Here is a 16483-nt window from a genome sequence, read left to right as displayed (position 1 = left end):
ATTCAATGACATGAAAATGATAGGCTTACAGCACCAGGTATTCCCAGGCAGTCTCCCATCCAAGTACTAACCAAGCCCAGCCCTGCTTAGCTTCCGAGATCAGACGAGGTCAGGCGTGCTCAGGGTGGTATGGCCGTAAGCTGCTGCCCACAGCACAATGTGTCAATTTATGGAATCAAGTGATGAGGTGGCCAGTACCTGAAGTTACAAACACAATCCTAAAACCCTACCTGCATGCTTGCCTAATACCCTAAGCCAAAGACTCAGTTTAGCATTTATCCAGCAGCACAGGCCCTGGATTTTTGAAGATGGCCTCAGGAACCAGCACAGGGCCTGGTGTGGTGTAGTTAGCCTCGGCCAGCAGCACTGGCCCTGGTGTGTTGTATGTGGCCTCAGCCAGCAGAACAAGACATTGGTGAAAACAGCCAAAAGCAATGTCGTTAATTTGCCCTCATTAATGGGCAGCTGCTTTGGGTCTTTTAATACACCCCTTCTCTGGATCAAAAGCAATTCAATGACATGAAAATGATAGGCTTACAGCACCAGGTATTCCCAGGCAGTCTCCCATCCAAGTACTAACCAAGCCCAGCCCTGCTTAGCTTCCGAGATCAGACGAGGTCAGGCGTGCTCAGGGTGGTATGGCCGTAAGCTGCTGCCCACAGCACAATGTGTCAATTTATGGAATCAAGTGATGAGGTGGCCAGTACCTGAAGTTACAAACACAATCCTATAACCCTACCTGCATGCTTGCCTAATACCCTAACCCAAAGACTCAGTTTAGCATTTATCCAGCAGCACAGGCCCTGGATTTTTGAAGATGGCCTCAGGAACCAGCACAGGGCCTGGTGTGGTGTAGTTAGCCTCGGCCAGCAGCACTGGCCCTGGTGTGTTGTAGGTGGCCTCAGCCAGCAGAACAAGACATTGGTGAAAACAGCCAAAAGCAATGTTGTTAATGTGCCCTCATTAATGGGCATCTGCTTTGGGTCTTTTAATACACCCCTTCTCTGGATCAAAAGCAGTTCAATGACATGAAAATGAAAGGCTCTGATTGGTGGATTCAACTTGAGCAGATCCAGGCTTTTTGACTCTCATAGATACAGTTGAAAATATAAAGCTGAAAAAAAACCCTGAAGAAGCCGATGTCAGTTTTTGAAAAAGTTTTTGAATTTCTCATAACTTTACAGAAGTGTGTGTGTTTGTGTGTGCTTTGTGACTCAATTTTTATTCGTTGGTGACCAGCATCCATTAGTGATTTCAACTTGACCAGATTCAGACTTATTGACTGGCATAGAAACTTACAGGACACTTCATGCTCTGTTTGTCTCTGTGTGCCCTTGTGTGTATGTGTTTCTATGTCTGTGTGTATGCTTGCATCTATGTTTGTACGCATTGTTTTCTGAACATGGGTTATGTGTCTGTGTGTGTTCCTATTTGTAAACATTGCTAGGCATGTCATTTTTGCCTTAGCTTTGTGTATCTGCCGGCAGTTCCTTTGTAACTTTTCTAATGTTTCTGCCTTAGCAGAAACATTAGCTAGAACTTCAGCTTTTTGAAGCTGGCCGTTTTGCATTTCCAATATTTCTGCTAAAGTTATTACTTTTCTGCTGAATTATACTATTTCAGTTCCTGTTTTGCATTTCTACTACGTGTTACTATTATACTACTGTATATTAAGTTGTACTCTTACAACATTTTTCAAAGTTTTTAGGTTTGTGCTACATATTAACATTTCTGCTGTATTACAACACTTTTGCCATGTTGTACTATTTCTGCCAAGTTACTATGTTTCTGCTGAGTTACAACATTTCTGCTATATTCCCCTTTTCATATAGGATTTTTGCAAACACTTTATGTTTCTTCTTAAGTTTCTTCAAAGTTATTATATTTTTGCTCAGTTGTTATTCATCTACAAAGTTATTACAATTTCAACAACTTTTCAGATACTGACTTAAGCTTCTTCAGCTATTTTCAGCTTTTTAAGCAGTTTTCAGCAGAAAGCTTCAGCTTTAAAGCATCCACACAGCATTTTCGCAGGAAATGCAAATTTTTCTAGTTTACACTGTAACTCACACGTTCAATTATTTAAATTTGATAAACACACTTTAGAGAAAAAACAAAACTTTATTCTATTTTCATCATTTCCCGTCTTTCCCGTCCCATTTCCTGTCTTCATTAATATGAAAATCACTGTTAGGGGCTAACTACACCACACCAGGCCCTGTGCTGGTTCCTGAGGCCATCTTCAAAAATCCAGGGCCTGTGCTGCTGGATAAATGCTAAACTGAGTCTTTGGCTTAGGGTATTAGGCAAGCATGCAGGTAGGGTTTTAGGATTGTGTTCGTAACTTCAGGTACTGGCCACCTCATCACTTGATTCCATAAATTGACACATTGTGCTGTGGGCAGCAGCTTACGGCCATACCACCCTGAGCACGCCTGACCTCGTCTGATCTCGGAAGCTAAGCAGGGCTGGGCTTGGTTAGTACTTGGATGGGAGACTGCCTGGGAATACCTGGTGCTGTAAGCCTTTCATTTTCATGTCATTGAACTGCTTTTGATCCAGAGAAGGGGTGTATTAAAAGACCCAAAGCAGTTGCCCATTAATGAGGGCACATTAACAACATTGCTTTTGGCTGTTTTCACCAATGTCTTGTTCTGCTGGCTGAGGCCACCTACAAAACACCAGGGCCAGTGCTGCTGGCCGAGGCTAACTACACCACACCAGGCCCTGTGCTGGTTCCTGAGGCCATCTTCAAATTCCAGGTCCTGTGCTGCTGGATAAATGATAAAATGAGTCTTTGGGTTAGGGTATTAGGCAAGCATGCAGGTAGGGTTATAGGATTGTGTTCGTAACTTCAGGTACTGGCCACCTCATCACTTGATTCCATAAATTGAAACATTGTGCGGTGGGCAGCAGCTTACGGCCATACCACCCTGAGCACGCCTGACCTCGTCTGATTTCGGAAGCTAAGCAGGGCTGGGCTTGGTTAGTACTTGGATTGGAGACTAACTGGGAATACCTGGTCCTGTAAGCCTTTCATTTTCATGTCATTGAACTGCTTTTGATCCAGAGAAGGGGTGTATTAAAAGACCCAAAGCAGATGCCCATTAATGAGGGCACATTAACAACATTGCTTTTGGCTGTTTTCACCAATGTCTTGTTCTGCTGGCTGAGGCCACCTACAACACACCAGGGCCAGTGCTGCTGGCCGAGGCTAACTACACCACACCAGGCCCTGTGCTGGTTCCTGAGGCCATCTTCAAAAATCCAGGGCCTGTGCTGCTGGATAAATGCTAAACTGAGTCTTTGGGTTAGGGTATTAGGCAAGCATGAAGGTAGGGTTATAGGATTGTGTTCGTAACTTCAGGTACTGGCCACCTCATCACTTGATTCCATAAATTGACACATTGTGCTGTGGGCAGTAGCTTACGGCCATACCACCCTGAGCACGCCTGACCTCGCCTGATCTCGGAAGCTAAGCAGGGCTGGGCTTGGTTAGTACTTGAATGGGAGACTAACTGGGAATACCTGGTCCTGTAAGCCTTTCATTTTCATGTCATTGAACTGCTTTTGATCCAGAGAAGGGGTGTATTAAAAGACCCAAAGCAGCTGCCCATTAATGAGGGCACATTAACGACATTGCTTTTGGCTGTTTTCACCAATGTCTTGTTCTGCTGGCTGAGGCCACCTACAACACACCAGGGCCAGTGCTGCTGGCCGAGGCTAACTACACCACACCAGGCCCTGTGCTGGTTCCTGAGGCCATCTTCAAAAATCCAGGACCTGTGCTGCTGGATAAATGCTAAACTGAGTCTTTGGGTTAGGGTATTAGGCAAGCATGCAGGTAGGGTTATAGGATTGTGTTCGTAACTTCAGGTACTGGCCACCTCATCACTTGATTCCATAAATTGACACATTGTGTTCTGGGCATCAGCTTACGGCCATACCACCCTGAGCACGCCTGACCTCGTCTGATCTCGGAAACTAAGTAGGGCTGGGCTTGGTTAGTACTTGGATGGGAGACTGCCTGGGAATACCTGGTGCTGTAAGCCTTTCATTTTCATGTCATTGAACTGCTTTTGATCCAGAGAAGGGGTGTATTAAAAGACCCAAAGCAGCTGCCCATTAATGAGGGCACATTAACGACATTGCTTTTGGCTGTTTTCACCAATGTCTTGTTCTGCTGGCTGAGGCCACCTACAACACACCAGGGCCAGTGCTGCTGGCCGAGGCTAACTACACCACACCAGGCCCTGTGCTGGTTCCTGAGGCCATCTTCAAAAATCCAGGTCCTGTGCTGCTGGATAAATGCTAAACTGAGTCTTTGGCTTAGGGTATTAGGCAAGCATGAAGGTAGGGTTATAGGATTGTGTTCGTAACTTCAGGTACTGGCCACCTCATCACTTGATTCCATAAATTGACACATTGTGCTGTGGCCAGCAGCTTACGGCCATACCACCGTGAGCACGCCTGACCTCGTCTGATCTCGGAAGCTAAGCATGGCTGGGCTTGGTTAGTACTTGGATGGGAGACTGCTTGGGAATACCTGGTGCTTTAAGCCTTTCTTTTTCATCTCATTGAACTGCTTTTGATCCAGAGAAGGGGTGTATTAAAAGACCCAAAGCAGCTGCCCATTAATGAGGGCACATTAACGACATTGCTTTTGGCTGTTTTCACCAATGTCTTATTCTGCTGGCTGAGGCCACCTGCAACACACCTGGGCCAGTGCTGCTGGCCGAGGCTAACTACACCACACCAGGCCCTGTGCTGGTTCCTGAGGCCATCTTCAAAAATCCAGGGCCTGTGCTGCTGGATAAATGCTAAACTGAGTCTTTGGCTTAGGGTATTAGGCAAGCATGCAGGTAGGGTTATAGGATTGTGTTCGTAACTTCAGGTACTGGCCACCTCATCACTTGATTCCATAAATTGACACATTGTGCTGTGGGCAGCAGCTTACGGCCATACCACCCTGAGCACGCCTGACCTCGTCTGATCTCGGAAGCTAAGCAGGGCTGGGCTTAGTTAGTACTTGGATGGGAGACTGCCTGGGAATTCCTGGTGCTGTAAGCCTTTCATTTTCATGTCATTGAACTGCTTTTGATCCAGAGAAGGGGTGTATTAAAAGACCCAAAGCAGCTGCCCATTAATGAGGGCACATTAACGACATTGCTTTTGGCTGTTTTCACCAATGTCTTGTTCTGCTGGCTGAGGCCACCTACAACACACCAGGGCCAGTGCTGCTGGCCGAGGCTAACTACACCACACCAGGCCCTGTGCTGGTTCCTGAGGCCATCTTCAAAAATCCAGGGCCTGTGCTGCTGGATAAATGCTAAACTGAGTCTTTGGCTTAGGGTATTAGGCAAGCATGCAGGTAGGGTTATAGGATTGTGTTCGTAACTTCAGGTACTGGCCACCTCATCACTTGATTCCATAAATTGACACATTGTGCTGTGGGCAGCAGCTTACGGCCATACCACCCTGAGCACGCCTGACCTCGTCTGATCTCGGAAGCTAAGCAGGGCTGGGCTTGGTTAGTACTTGGATGGGAGACTGCCTGGGAATAACTGGTGCTGTAAGCCTTTCATTTTCATGTCATTGAACTGCTTTTGATCCAGAGAAGGGGTGTATTAAAAGACCCAAAGCAGCTGCCCATTAATGAGGGCACATTAACGACATTGCTTTTGGCTGTTTTCACCAATGTCTTGTTCTGCTGGCTGAGGCCACCTCCAACACACCAGGGCCAGTGCTGCTGGCCGAGTAAACTACACAAAACCAGGCCCTGTGCTGGTTCCTGAGGCCATCTTCAAAAATCCAGGTCCTGTGCTGCTGGATAAATGCTAAACTGAGTCTTTGGGTTAGGGTATGAGGCAAGCATGCAGGTAGGGTGATAGGATTGTGTTCGTAACTCCAGGTACTGGCCACCTCATCACTTGATTCCATAAATTGACACATTGTGCTGTGGCCAGCACCTTACAGCCATACCACCCTGAGCACGCCTGATCTCGGAAGCTAAGCAGGGCTGGGCTTGGTTAGTACTTGGATGGGAGACTAACTGGGAATACCTGGTGCTGTAAGCCTTTCATGTCATTGAACTGCTTTTGATCCAGAGAAGGGGTGTATTAAAAGACCCAAAGCAGCTGCCCATTAATGAGGGCACATTAACAACATTTCTTTTGGCTGTTTTCACCAATGTCTTGTTCTGCTGGCTGAGGCCACCTACAACACACCAGGGCCAGTGCTGCTGGCCGAGGCTAACTACACCACACCAGGCCCTGTGCTGGTTCCTGAGGCCATCTTCAAAAATCCAGGGCCTGTGCTGCTGGATAAATGCTAAACTGAGTCTTTGGCTTAGGGTATTAGGCAAGCATGCAGGTAGGGTTATAGGATTGTGTTCGTAACTTCAGGTACTGGCCACCTCATCACTTGATTCCATAAATTGACACATTGTGCTGTGGGGAGCAACTTACGGCAATACCACCCTGAGCACGCCTGACCTCGTCTGATCTCGGAAGCTAAGCAGGGCTGGGCTTGGTTAGTACTTGGATGGGAGACTGCCTGGGAATACCTGGTGCTGTAAGCCTTTCATTTTCATCTCAGTGAACTGCTTTTGATCTAGAGAAGGGGTGTATTAAAAGACCCAAAGCAGCATCCCATTAATGAGGGCACATTAACGACATTGCTTTTGGCTGTTTTCACCAATGTCTTATTCTGCTGGCTGACGCCACCTACAACACACCAGGGCCAGTGCTGCTGGCCGAGGCTAACTACACCACACCAGGCCCTGTGCTGGTTCCTGAGGCCATCTTCAAAAATCCAGGGCCTGTGCTGCTGGATAAATGCTAAACTGAGTCTTTGGGTTAGGGTATGAGGCAAGCATGCAGGTAGGGTTATAGGATTGTGTTCGTAACTCCAGGTACTGGCCAACTCATCACTTGATTCCATAAATTGACACATTGTGCTGTGGCCAGCAGCTTACAGCCATACCACCCTGAGCACGCCTGACCTCGTCTGATCTCGGAAGCTAAGCAGGGCTGGGCTTGGTTAGTACTTGGATGGGAGACTGCCTGGGAATACCTGGTGCTGTAAGTCTTTCATTTTCATGTCATTGAACTGCTTTTGATCCAGAGAAGGGGTGTATTAAAAGACCCAAAGCAGCTGCCCATTAATGAGGGCACATTAACGACATTGCTTTTGGCTGTTTTCACCTATGTCTTGTTCTGCTGGGTGAGGCCACCTACAACACACCAGGGCCAGTGCTGCTGGCCGAGGCTAACTACACCACACCAGGCCCTGTGCTGGTTCCTGAGACCATCTTCAAAAATCCAGGGCCTGTGCTGCTGGATAAATGCTAAACTGAGTCTTTCGCTTAGGGTATGAGGCAAGCATGCAGGTAGGGTTATAGGATTGTGTTCGTAACTTCAGGTACTGGCCACCTCATCACTTGATTCCATAAATTGACACATTGTGCTGTGGGCAGCAGCTTACGGCCATACCACCCTGAGCACGCCTGACCTCGTCTGATCTCGGAAGCTAAGCAGGGCTGGGCTTGGTTAGTACTTGGATGGGAGACTGCCTGGGAATACCTGGTGCTTTAAGCCTTTCATTTTCATGTCATTGAACTGCTTTTGATCCAGAGAAGGGGTGTATTAAAAGACCCAAAGCAGTTGCCCATTAATGAGGGCACATTAACGACATTGCTTTTGGCTGTTTTCACCAATGTCTTGTTCTGCTGGCTGAGGCCACCTACAACACACCAGGCCCTGTGCTGGTTCCTGAGGCCATCTTCAAAAATCCAGGGCCTGTGCTGCTGGATAAATGCTAAACTGAGTCTTTGGCTTAGGGTATTAGGCAAGCATGCAGGTAGGGTTATAGGATTGTGTTCGTAACTTCAGGTACTGGCCACCTCATCACTTGATTCCATAAATTGACACATTGTGCTGTGGGCAGCAGCTTACGGCCATACCACCCTGAGCACGCCTGACCTCGTCTGATCTCGGAAGGCAAGCAGGGCTGGGCTTGGTTAGTACTTGGATGTGAGACTGCCTGGGAATACCTGATGCTGTAAGCCTTTCATTTTCATGTCATTGAACTGCTTTTGATCCAGAGAAGGGGTGTATTAAAAGACCCAAAGCAGCTGCCCATTAATGAGGGCACATTAACGACATTGCTTTTGGCTGTTTTCACCAATGTCTTGTTCTGCTGGCTGAGGCCACCTACAACACACCAGGGCCAGTGCTGGTTCCTGAGGCCATCTTCAAAAATCCAGGGCCCGTGCTGCTGGATAAATGCTAAACTGAGTCTTTGGCTTAGGGTATTAGGCAAGCATGCAGGTAGGGTTATAGGATTGTGTTCGTAACTTCAGGTACTGGCCACCTCATCACTTTATTCCATAAATTGACACATTGTGCTGTGAGCAGCAGCTTACGGCCATACCACCCTGAGCACGCCTGACTTCGTCTGATCTCGGAAGCTAAGCAGGGCTGGGCTTGGTTAGTACTTGGATGGGAGACTGCCTGGGAATACCTGGTGCTGTAAGCCTTTCATTTTCATGTCATTGAACTGCTTTTGATCCAGAGAAGGGGTGTATTAAAAGACCCAAAGCAGCTGCCCATTAATGAGGGCACATTAACGACATTGCTTTTGGCTGTTTTCACCAATGTCTTGTTCTGCTGGCTGAGGCCACCTACAACACACCAGGGCCAGTGCTGGTTCCTGAGGCCATCTTCAAAAATCCAGGGCCTGTGCTGCTGGATAAATCCTAAACTGAGTCTTTGGGTAAGGGTATGAGGCAAGCATGCAGGTAGGGTTATAGGATTGTGTTCGTAACTTCAGGTACTGGCCACCTCATCACTTGATTCCATAAATTGACACATTGTGCTGTGGGCATCAGCTTACGGCCATACCACCCTGAGCACCCCTGACCTCGTCTGATCTCGGAAGCTAAGCAGGGCTGGGCTTGGTTAGTACTTGGATGGGAGACTGCCTGGGAATACCTGGTGCTGTAAGCTTTTCATGTCATTGAACTGCTTTTGATCCAGAGAAGGGGTGTATTAAAAGACCCAAAGCAGCTGCCCATTAATGAGGGCACATTAACGACATTGCTTTTGGCTGTTTTCACCAATCTCTTGTTCTGCTGGCTGAGGCCACCTACAATACACCAGGGCCAGTGCTGCTGGCCGAGGCTAACTACACCACACCAGGCCCTGTGGTGGTTCCTGAGGCCATCTTCAAAAATCCAGGGCCTGTGCTGCTGGATAAATGCTAAACTGAGTCTTTGGCTTAGGGTATTAGGCAAGCATGCAGGTAGGCTTATAGGATTGTTTTCGTAACTTCAGGTACTGGCCACCTCATCACTTGATTCCATAAATTGAAACATTGTGCTGTGGGCAGCAGCTTACGGCCATACCACCCTGAGCACGCCTGACCTCGTCTGATCTCGGAAGCTAAGCAGGGCTGGGCTTGGTTAGTACTTGGATGGGAGACTGCCTGGGAATACCTGGTGCTGTAAGCCTTTCATTTTCATGTCATTGAACTGCTTTTGATCCAGAGAAGGGGTGTATTAAAAGACCCAAAGCAGCTGCCCATTAATGAGGGCACATTAACGACATTGCTTTTGGCTGTTTTCACCAATGTCTTGTTCTGCTGGCTGAGGCCACCTACAACACACCAGGGCCAGTGCTGCTGGCCGAGGCTAACTACACCACACCAGGCCCTGTGCTGGTTCCTGAGGCCATCTTCAAAAATCCAGGGCCTGTGCTGCTGGATAAATGCTAAACTGAGTCTTTGGCTTAGGGTATTAGGCAAGCATGCAGGTAGGGTTATAGGATTGTGTTCGTAACTTCAGGTACTGGCCACCTCATCACTTGATTCCATAAATTGACACATTGTGCTGTGGGCCGCAGCTTACGGCCATACCACCCTGAGCACGCCTGACCTCGTCTGATCTCGGAAGCTAAGCAGGGCTGGGCTTGGTTAGTACTTGGATGGGAGACTGCCTGGGAATACCTGGTGCTGTAAGCCTTTCATTTTCATGTCATTGAACTGCTTTTGATCCAGAGAAGGGGTGTATTAAAAGACCCAAAGCAGCTGCCCATTAATGAGGGCACATTAACGACATTGCTTTTGGCTGTTTTCACCAATGTCTTGTTCTGCTGGCTGAGGCCACCTACAACACACCAGGCCCTGTGCTGGTTCCTGAGGCCATCTTCAAAAATCCAGGGCCTGTGCTGCTGGATAAATGCTAAACTGAGTCTTTGGGTTAGGGTATTATGCAAGCATGCAGGTAGGGTTATAGGATTGTGTTCGTAACTTCAGGTACTGGCCACCTCATCACTTGATTCCATAAATTGACACATTGTGCTGTGGGCAGCAGCTTACGGCTATACCACCCTGAGCACGCCTGACCTCGTCTGATCTCGGAAGTTAAGCAGGGCTGGGCTTGGTTAGTACTTGGATGGGAGACTGCCTGGGAATACCTGGTGCTGTAAGCCTTTCATTTTCATGTCATTGAACTGCTTTTGATCCAGAGAAGGGGTGTATTAAAAGACCCAAAACAGCTGCCCATTAATGAGGGCACATTAAAGACATTGCTTTTGGCTGTTTTCACCAATGTCTTGTTCTGCGGGCTGAGGCCACCTACAACACACCAGGGCCAGTGCTGCTGGCCGAGGCTAACTACACCACACCAGGCCCTGTGCTGGTTCCTGAGGCCATCTTCAAAAATCCAGGGCCTGTGCTGCTGGATAAATGCTAAACTGAGTCTTTGGCTTAGGGTATTAGGCAAGCATGCAGGTAGGGTTATAGGATTGTGTTCGTAACTTCAGGTACTGGCCACCTCATCACTTGATTCCATAAATTGACACATTGTGCTGTGGGCAGCAGCTTACGGCCATACCACCCTGAGCACGCCTGACCTCGTCTGATCTCGGAAGCTAAGCAGGGCTGGGCTTGGTTAGTACTTGGATGGGAGACCGCCTGGGAATACCTGGTGCTGTAAGCCTTTCATTTTCATGTCATTGAACTGCTTTTGATCCAGAGAAGGGGTGTATTAAAAGACCCAAAGCAGCTGCCCATTAATGAGGGCACATTAACGACATTGCTTTTGGCTGTTTTCACCAATGTTTTGTTCTGCTGGGCGAGGCTAACTACACCACACCAGGCCCTGTGCTGGTTCCTGAGGCCATCTTCAAAAATCCAGGTCCTGTGCTGCTGGATAAATGCTAAACTGAGTCTTTGGGTTAGGGTATTAGGCAAGCATGAAGGTAGGGTTATAGGATTGTGTTCGTAACTTCAGGTACTGGCCTCCTCATCACTTGATTCCATAAATTGACACATTGTGTTCTGGGCAGCAGCTTATGGCCATAACACCCTGAGCACCCCTGACCTCGTCTGATCTCGGAAGCTAAGCAGGGCTGGGCTTGGTTAGTTCTTGGATGGGAGACTGCCTGTGAATACCTGGTGCTGTAAGCCTTTCATTTTCATGTCATTGAACTGCTTTTGATCCAGAGAAGGGGTGTATTAAAAGACCCAAAGCAGCTGCCCATTAATGAGGGCATATTAACGATATTGCTTTTGGCTGTTTTCACCAATGTCTTGTTCTGCTGGCTGAGGCCACCTACAACACACCAGGGCCAGTGCTGCTGGCCGAGGCTAACTACACCACACCAGGCCCTGTGCTGGTTCCTGAGGCCATCTTCAAAAATCCAGGGCCTGTGCTGCTGGATAAATGCTAAACTGAGTCTTTGGGTTAGGGTATTAGGCAAGCATGCAGGTAGGGTTATAGGATTGTGTTCGTAACTTCAGGTACTGGCCACCTCATCACTTGATTCCATAAATTGACACATTGTGCTGTGGGCAGCAGCTTACGGCCATACCACCCTGAGCACGCCTGACCTCGTCTGATCTCGGAAGTTAAGCAGGGCTGGGCTTGGTTAGTACTTGGATGGGAGACTGCCTGGGAATACCTGGTGCTGTAAGCCTTTCATTTTCATGTCATTGAACTGCTTTTGATCCAGAGAAGGGGTGTATTAAAAGACCCAAAGCAGCTGCCCATTAATGAGGGCACATTAACGACATTGCTTTTGGCTGTTTTCACCAATGTCTTGTTCTGCTGGCTGAGGCCACCTACAACACACCAGGGCCAGTGCTGCTGGCCGAGGCTAACTACACCACACCAGGCCCTGTGCTGGTTCCTGAGGCCATCTTCAAAAATCCAGGGCCTGTGCTTCTGGATAAATGCTAAACTGAGTCTTTGGCTTAGTTTATTAGGCAAGCATGAAGGTAGGGTTATAGGATTGTGTTCGTAACATCAGGTACTGGCCACCTCATCACTTGATTCCATAAATTGACACAGTGTGGTGTGGGCACCAGCTTACGGCCATACCACCCTGAGCACGCCTGACCTTGTCTGATCTCGGAAGCTAAGCAGGGCTGGCCTTGGTTAGTACTTGGATGGGAGACTGCCTGGGAATACCTGGTGCTGTAAGCCTTTCATTTTCATGTCATTGAACTGCTTTTGATCCAGAGAAGGGGTGTATTAAAAGACCCAAAGCAGATGCCCATTAATGAGGGCACATTAACAACATTGCTTTTGGCTGTTTTCACCAATGTCTTGTTCTGCTGGCTGAGGCCACCTACAACACACCAGGGCCAGTGCTGCTGGCCGAGGCTAACTACACCACACCAGGCCCTGTGCTGGTTCCTGAGGCCATCTTCAAAAATCCAGGGCCTGTGCTGCTGGATAAATGCTAAACTGAGTCTTTGGGTTAGGGTATTAGGCAAGCATGCAGGTAGGGTTATAGGATTGTGTTCGTAACTTCAGGTACTGGCCACCTCATCACTTGATTCCATAAATTGACACATTGTGTTGTGGGCATCAGCTTACCGCCATACCACCCTGAGCACGCCTGACCTCGTCTGATCTCGGAAGCTAAGCAGGGCTGGGCTTGGTTAGTACTTGGATGGGAGACGGCCTGGGAATACCTGGTGCTGTAAGCCTTTCATTTTCATGTCATTGAACTGCTTTTGATCCAGAGAAGGGGTGTATTAAAAGACCCAAAGCAGATGCCCATTAATGAGGGCACAGTGGACATCTATGTCCACTGTGAGCGACCATCTTTGAACAGAGGCAGTGGTTTACGACACCAACTCTCTGCCATCTATAATCCAGTTTTGAGATCCCTTCCCAGACGCCTTTACGCCCACTCACACCCTGGGCCATCTGACCTCAGGAATTCGCATGATAAGGTGGGGCCAGGTTTCACAATGAACCCACCCGAAACTCTGGCTGATTGGGACCCACACCCAGTTCCACACCTTGGCTCAGGCGATTAGAGGATCATCAGGGGGTCCTTTTGTCCCTCTGTGGGGGGACACTCCCACTAGGGTTATATCTGGGACTCTCCACCATTTGACCTTAGAACTGAAGAAGCCTCTCGGATGAGAGGTGAAACGTCTTCAAGTAACTTAAAGAAGTCCAGACGCTTTTCTTTGCAAGCTCCTTTGACAACATTGCTTTTGGCTGTTTTCACCAATGTCTTGTTCTGCTGGCTGAGGCCACCTACAACACACCAGGGCCAGTGCTGCTGGCCGAGGCTAACTACACCACACCAGGCCCTGTGCTGGTTCCTGAGGCCATCTTCAAAAATCCAGGGCCCGTGCTGCTGGATAAATGCTAAACTGAGTCTTTGGGTTAGGGTATTAGGCAAGCATGCAGGTAGGGTTATAGGATTGTGTTCGTAACTTCAGGTACTGGCCACCTCATCACTTGATTCCATAAATTGACACATTGTGCTGTGGGCAGCAGCCTACGGCCATACCACCCTGAGCACGCTTGACCTCGTCTGATCTCGGAAGCTAAGCAGGGCTGGGCTTGGTTAGTACTTGGATGGGAGACTGCCTGGGAATACCTGGTGCTGTAAGCCTTTCATTTTCATGTCATTGAACTGCTTTTGATCCAGAGAAGGGGTGTATTAAAAGACCCAAAGCAGATGCCCATTAATGAGGGCACATTAACGACATTGCTTTTGGCTGTTTTCACCAATGTCTTGTTCTGCTGGCTGAGGCCACCTACAACACACCAGGGCCAGTGCTGCTGGCCGAGGCTAACTACACCACACCAGGCCCTGTGCTGGTTCCTGAGGCCATCTTCAAAAATCCAGGGCCTGTGCTGCTGGATAAATGCTAAACTGAGTCTTTTGGTTAGGGTATTAGGCAAGCATGCAGGTAGGGTTATAGGATTGTGTTCGTAACTTCAGGTACTGGCCACCTCATCACTTGATTCCATAAATTGACACATTGTGCTGTGGGCAGCAGCTTACGGCCATACCACCCTGAGCACGCCAGACCTCGTCTGATCTCGGAAGTTAAGTAGGGCTGGGCTTGGTTAGTACTTGGATGGGAGACTGCCTGGGAATACCTGGTGCTGTAAGCCTTTCATTTTCATGTCATTGAACTGCTTTTGATCCAGAGAAGGGGTGTATTAAAAGACCCAAAGCAGATGCCCATTAATGAGGGCACATTAACGACATTGCTTTTGGCTGTTTTCACCAATGTCTTGTTCTGCTGGCTGAGGCCACCTACAACACACCAGGGCCAGTGCTGCTGGCCGAGGCTAACTACACCACACCAGGCCCTGTGCTGGTTCCTGAGGCCATCTTCAAAAATCCATTGCCTGTGCTGCTGGATAAATGCTAAACTGAGTCTTTTGGTTAGGGTATTAGGCAAGCATGCAGGTAGGGTTATAGGATTGTGTTCGTAACTTCAGGTACTGGCCACCTCATCACTTGATTCCATAAATTGACACATTGTGCTGTGGGCAGCAGCTTACGGCCATACCACCCTGAGCACGCCAGACCTCGTCTGATCTCGGAAGTTAAGTAGGGCTGGGCTTGGTTAGTACTTGGATGGGAGACTGCCTGGGAATACCTGGTGCTGTAAGCCTTTCATTTTCATGTCATTGAACTGCTTTTGATCCAGAGAAGGGGTGTATTAACAGACCCAAAGCAGCTGCCCATTAATGAGGGCACATTAACGACATTGCTTTTGGCTGTTTTCACCAATGTCTTGTTCTGCTGGCTGAGGCCACCTACAACACACCAGGGCCAGTGCTGCTGGCCGAGGCTAACTACACCACACCAGGCCCTGTGCTGGTTCCTGAGGCCATCTTCAAAAATCCAGGGCCTGTGCTGCTGGATAAATGCTAAACTGAGTCTTTGGGTTGGGTATTAGGCAAGCATGCAGGTAGGGTTATAGGATTGTGTTCGTAACTTCAGGTACTGGCCACCTCATCACTTGATTCCATAAATTGACACATTGTGTTGTGGGCATCAGCTTACCGCCATACCACCCTGAGCACGCCTGACCTCGTCTGATCTCGGAAGCTACGCAGGGCTGGGCTTGGTTAGTACTTGGATGGGAGACGGCCTGGGAATACCTGGTGCTGTAAGCCTTTCATTTTCATGTCATTGAACTGCTTTTGATCCAGAGAAGGGGTGTATTAAAAGACCCAAAGCAGATGCCCATTAATGAGGGCACAGTGGACATCTATGTCCACTGTGAGCGACCATCTTTGAACAGAGGCGGTGGTTTACGACACCAACTCTCTGCCATCTATAATCCAGTTTTGAGATCCCTTCCCAGACGCCTTTACGCCCACTCACACCCTGGGCCATCTGACCTCAGGAATTCGCATGATAAGGTGGGGCCAGGTTTCACAATGAACCCACCCGAAACTCTGGCTGATTGGGACCCACACCCAGTTCCACACCTTGGCTCAGGCGATTAGAGGATCATCAGGGGGTCCTTTTGTCCCTCTGTGGGGGGACACTCCCACTAGGGTTATATCTGGGACTCTCCACCATTTGACCTTAGAACTGAAGAAGCCTCTCGGATGAGAGGTGAAACGTCTTCAAGTAACTTAAAGAAGTCCAGACGCTTTTCTTTGCAAGCTCCTTTGACAACATTGCTTTTGGCTGTTTTCACCAATGTCTTGTTCTGCTGGCTGAGGCCACCTACAACACACCAGGGCCAGTGCTGCTGGCCGAGGCTAACTTTACCACACCAGGCCCTGTGCTGGTTCCTGAGGCCATCTTCAAAAATCCAGGGCCCGTGCTGCTGGATAAATGCTAAACTGAGTCTTTGGGTTAGGGTATTAGGCAAGCATGCAGGTAGGGTTATAGGATTGTGTTCGTAACTTCAGGTACTGGCCACCTCATCACTTGATTCCATAAATTGACACATTGTGCTGTGGGCATCAGCTTACGGCCATACCACCCTGAGCACCCCTGACCTCGTCTGATCTCGGAAGCTAAGCAGGGCTGGGCTTGGTTAGTACTTGGATGGGAGACTGCCTGGGAATACCTGGTGCTGTAAGCTTTTCATGTCATTGAACTGCTTTTGATCCAGAGAAGGGGTGTATTAAAAGACCCAAAGCAGATGCCCATTAATGAGGGCACATTAACAACATTGCTTTTGGCTGTTTTCA

General features: G+C 48.5%; 8 non-coding genes and 21 pseudogenes across 8 annotated transcripts; 27 read left to right on the top strand and 2 right to left on the bottom strand.

Moving 5' to 3' along the window:
• Positions 1-22: 22 nt before the first annotated feature.
• LOC148105247 (5S ribosomal RNA) lies at positions 23-141 on the bottom strand. Its single transcript, XR_015718833.1, has one exon. It is a non-coding gene; the product is annotated as a 5S ribosomal RNA (ribosomal RNA).
• Positions 142-531: 390 nt separating this feature from the next.
• LOC148105246 (5S ribosomal RNA) lies at positions 532-650 on the bottom strand. The gene has a single exon (XR_015718832.1). It is a non-coding gene; the product is annotated as a 5S ribosomal RNA (ribosomal RNA).
• Positions 651-2407: 1757 nt separating this feature from the next.
• On the top strand, positions 2408-2526 carry LOC148105245 (5S ribosomal RNA). The gene has a single exon (XR_015718831.1). It is a non-coding gene; the product is annotated as a 5S ribosomal RNA (ribosomal RNA).
• Positions 2527-2915: 389 nt separating this feature from the next.
• On the top strand, positions 2916-3034 carry LOC148105244 (5S ribosomal RNA; annotated as a pseudogene).
• A 390-nt stretch (positions 3035-3424) lies between these two features.
• Positions 3425-3543, top strand: LOC148105243 (5S ribosomal RNA; annotated as a pseudogene).
• A 390-nt stretch (positions 3544-3933) lies between these two features.
• Positions 3934-4052, top strand: LOC148105242 (5S ribosomal RNA; annotated as a pseudogene).
• A 390-nt stretch (positions 4053-4442) lies between these two features.
• LOC148105241 (5S ribosomal RNA) lies at positions 4443-4561 on the top strand (annotated as a pseudogene).
• A 390-nt stretch (positions 4562-4951) lies between these two features.
• Positions 4952-5070, top strand: LOC148105240 (5S ribosomal RNA; annotated as a pseudogene).
• Positions 5071-5460: 390 nt separating this feature from the next.
• On the top strand, positions 5461-5579 carry LOC148105239 (5S ribosomal RNA; annotated as a pseudogene).
• Positions 5580-5968: 389 nt separating this feature from the next.
• LOC148105238 (5S ribosomal RNA) lies at positions 5969-6077 on the top strand (annotated as a pseudogene).
• A 384-nt stretch (positions 6078-6461) lies between these two features.
• Positions 6462-6580, top strand: LOC148105237 (5S ribosomal RNA; annotated as a pseudogene).
• Positions 6581-6970: 390 nt separating this feature from the next.
• On the top strand, positions 6971-7089 carry LOC148105236 (5S ribosomal RNA; annotated as a pseudogene).
• Positions 7090-7479: 390 nt separating this feature from the next.
• Positions 7480-7598, top strand: LOC148105235 (5S ribosomal RNA; annotated as a pseudogene).
• A 351-nt stretch (positions 7599-7949) lies between these two features.
• On the top strand, positions 7950-8068 carry LOC148105234 (5S ribosomal RNA; annotated as a pseudogene).
• A 351-nt stretch (positions 8069-8419) lies between these two features.
• Positions 8420-8538, top strand: LOC148105233 (5S ribosomal RNA; annotated as a pseudogene).
• Positions 8539-8889: 351 nt separating this feature from the next.
• LOC148105232 (5S ribosomal RNA) lies at positions 8890-9008 on the top strand (annotated as a pseudogene).
• Positions 9009-9392: 384 nt separating this feature from the next.
• On the top strand, positions 9393-9511 carry LOC148105231 (5S ribosomal RNA). The gene has a single exon (XR_015718829.1). It is a non-coding gene; the product is annotated as a 5S ribosomal RNA (ribosomal RNA).
• Positions 9512-9901: 390 nt separating this feature from the next.
• LOC148105230 (5S ribosomal RNA) lies at positions 9902-10020 on the top strand. Its single transcript, XR_015718828.1, has one exon. It is a non-coding gene; the product is annotated as a 5S ribosomal RNA (ribosomal RNA).
• A 351-nt stretch (positions 10021-10371) lies between these two features.
• LOC148105229 (5S ribosomal RNA) lies at positions 10372-10490 on the top strand. Its single transcript, XR_015718682.1, has one exon. It is a non-coding gene; the product is annotated as a 5S ribosomal RNA (ribosomal RNA).
• Positions 10491-10880: 390 nt separating this feature from the next.
• Positions 10881-10999, top strand: LOC148105228 (5S ribosomal RNA). The gene has a single exon (XR_015718819.1). It is a non-coding gene; the product is annotated as a 5S ribosomal RNA (ribosomal RNA).
• Positions 11000-11350: 351 nt separating this feature from the next.
• Positions 11351-11469, top strand: LOC148105227 (5S ribosomal RNA; annotated as a pseudogene).
• A 390-nt stretch (positions 11470-11859) lies between these two features.
• LOC148105226 (5S ribosomal RNA) lies at positions 11860-11978 on the top strand. The gene has a single exon (XR_015718955.1). It is a non-coding gene; the product is annotated as a 5S ribosomal RNA (ribosomal RNA).
• Positions 11979-12368: 390 nt separating this feature from the next.
• On the top strand, positions 12369-12487 carry LOC148105225 (5S ribosomal RNA; annotated as a pseudogene).
• A 390-nt stretch (positions 12488-12877) lies between these two features.
• On the top strand, positions 12878-12996 carry LOC148105224 (5S ribosomal RNA; annotated as a pseudogene).
• An 807-nt stretch (positions 12997-13803) lies between these two features.
• Positions 13804-13922, top strand: LOC148105223 (5S ribosomal RNA; annotated as a pseudogene).
• Positions 13923-14312: 390 nt separating this feature from the next.
• LOC148105222 (5S ribosomal RNA) lies at positions 14313-14431 on the top strand (annotated as a pseudogene).
• Positions 14432-14821: 390 nt separating this feature from the next.
• Positions 14822-14940, top strand: LOC148105221 (5S ribosomal RNA; annotated as a pseudogene).
• Positions 14941-15329: 389 nt separating this feature from the next.
• Positions 15330-15448, top strand: LOC148105220 (5S ribosomal RNA; annotated as a pseudogene).
• An 807-nt stretch (positions 15449-16255) lies between these two features.
• On the top strand, positions 16256-16374 carry LOC148105219 (5S ribosomal RNA; annotated as a pseudogene).
• The last annotated feature ends 109 nt before the right edge of the window (positions 16375-16483 follow it).

The sequence above is a fragment of the Neolamprologus brichardi genome, chromosome 3, assembly GCF_056152115.1.
Source record: "Neolamprologus brichardi isolate AB-2024 chromosome 3, ASM5615211v1, whole genome shotgun sequence".
NCBI lineage: Eukaryota > Metazoa > Chordata > Actinopteri > Cichliformes > Cichlidae > Neolamprologus > Neolamprologus brichardi.
The sequence above is the reverse complement of the archived record's forward strand: the minus strand, read 5'-3'. Positions and strand labels throughout refer to the sequence as shown.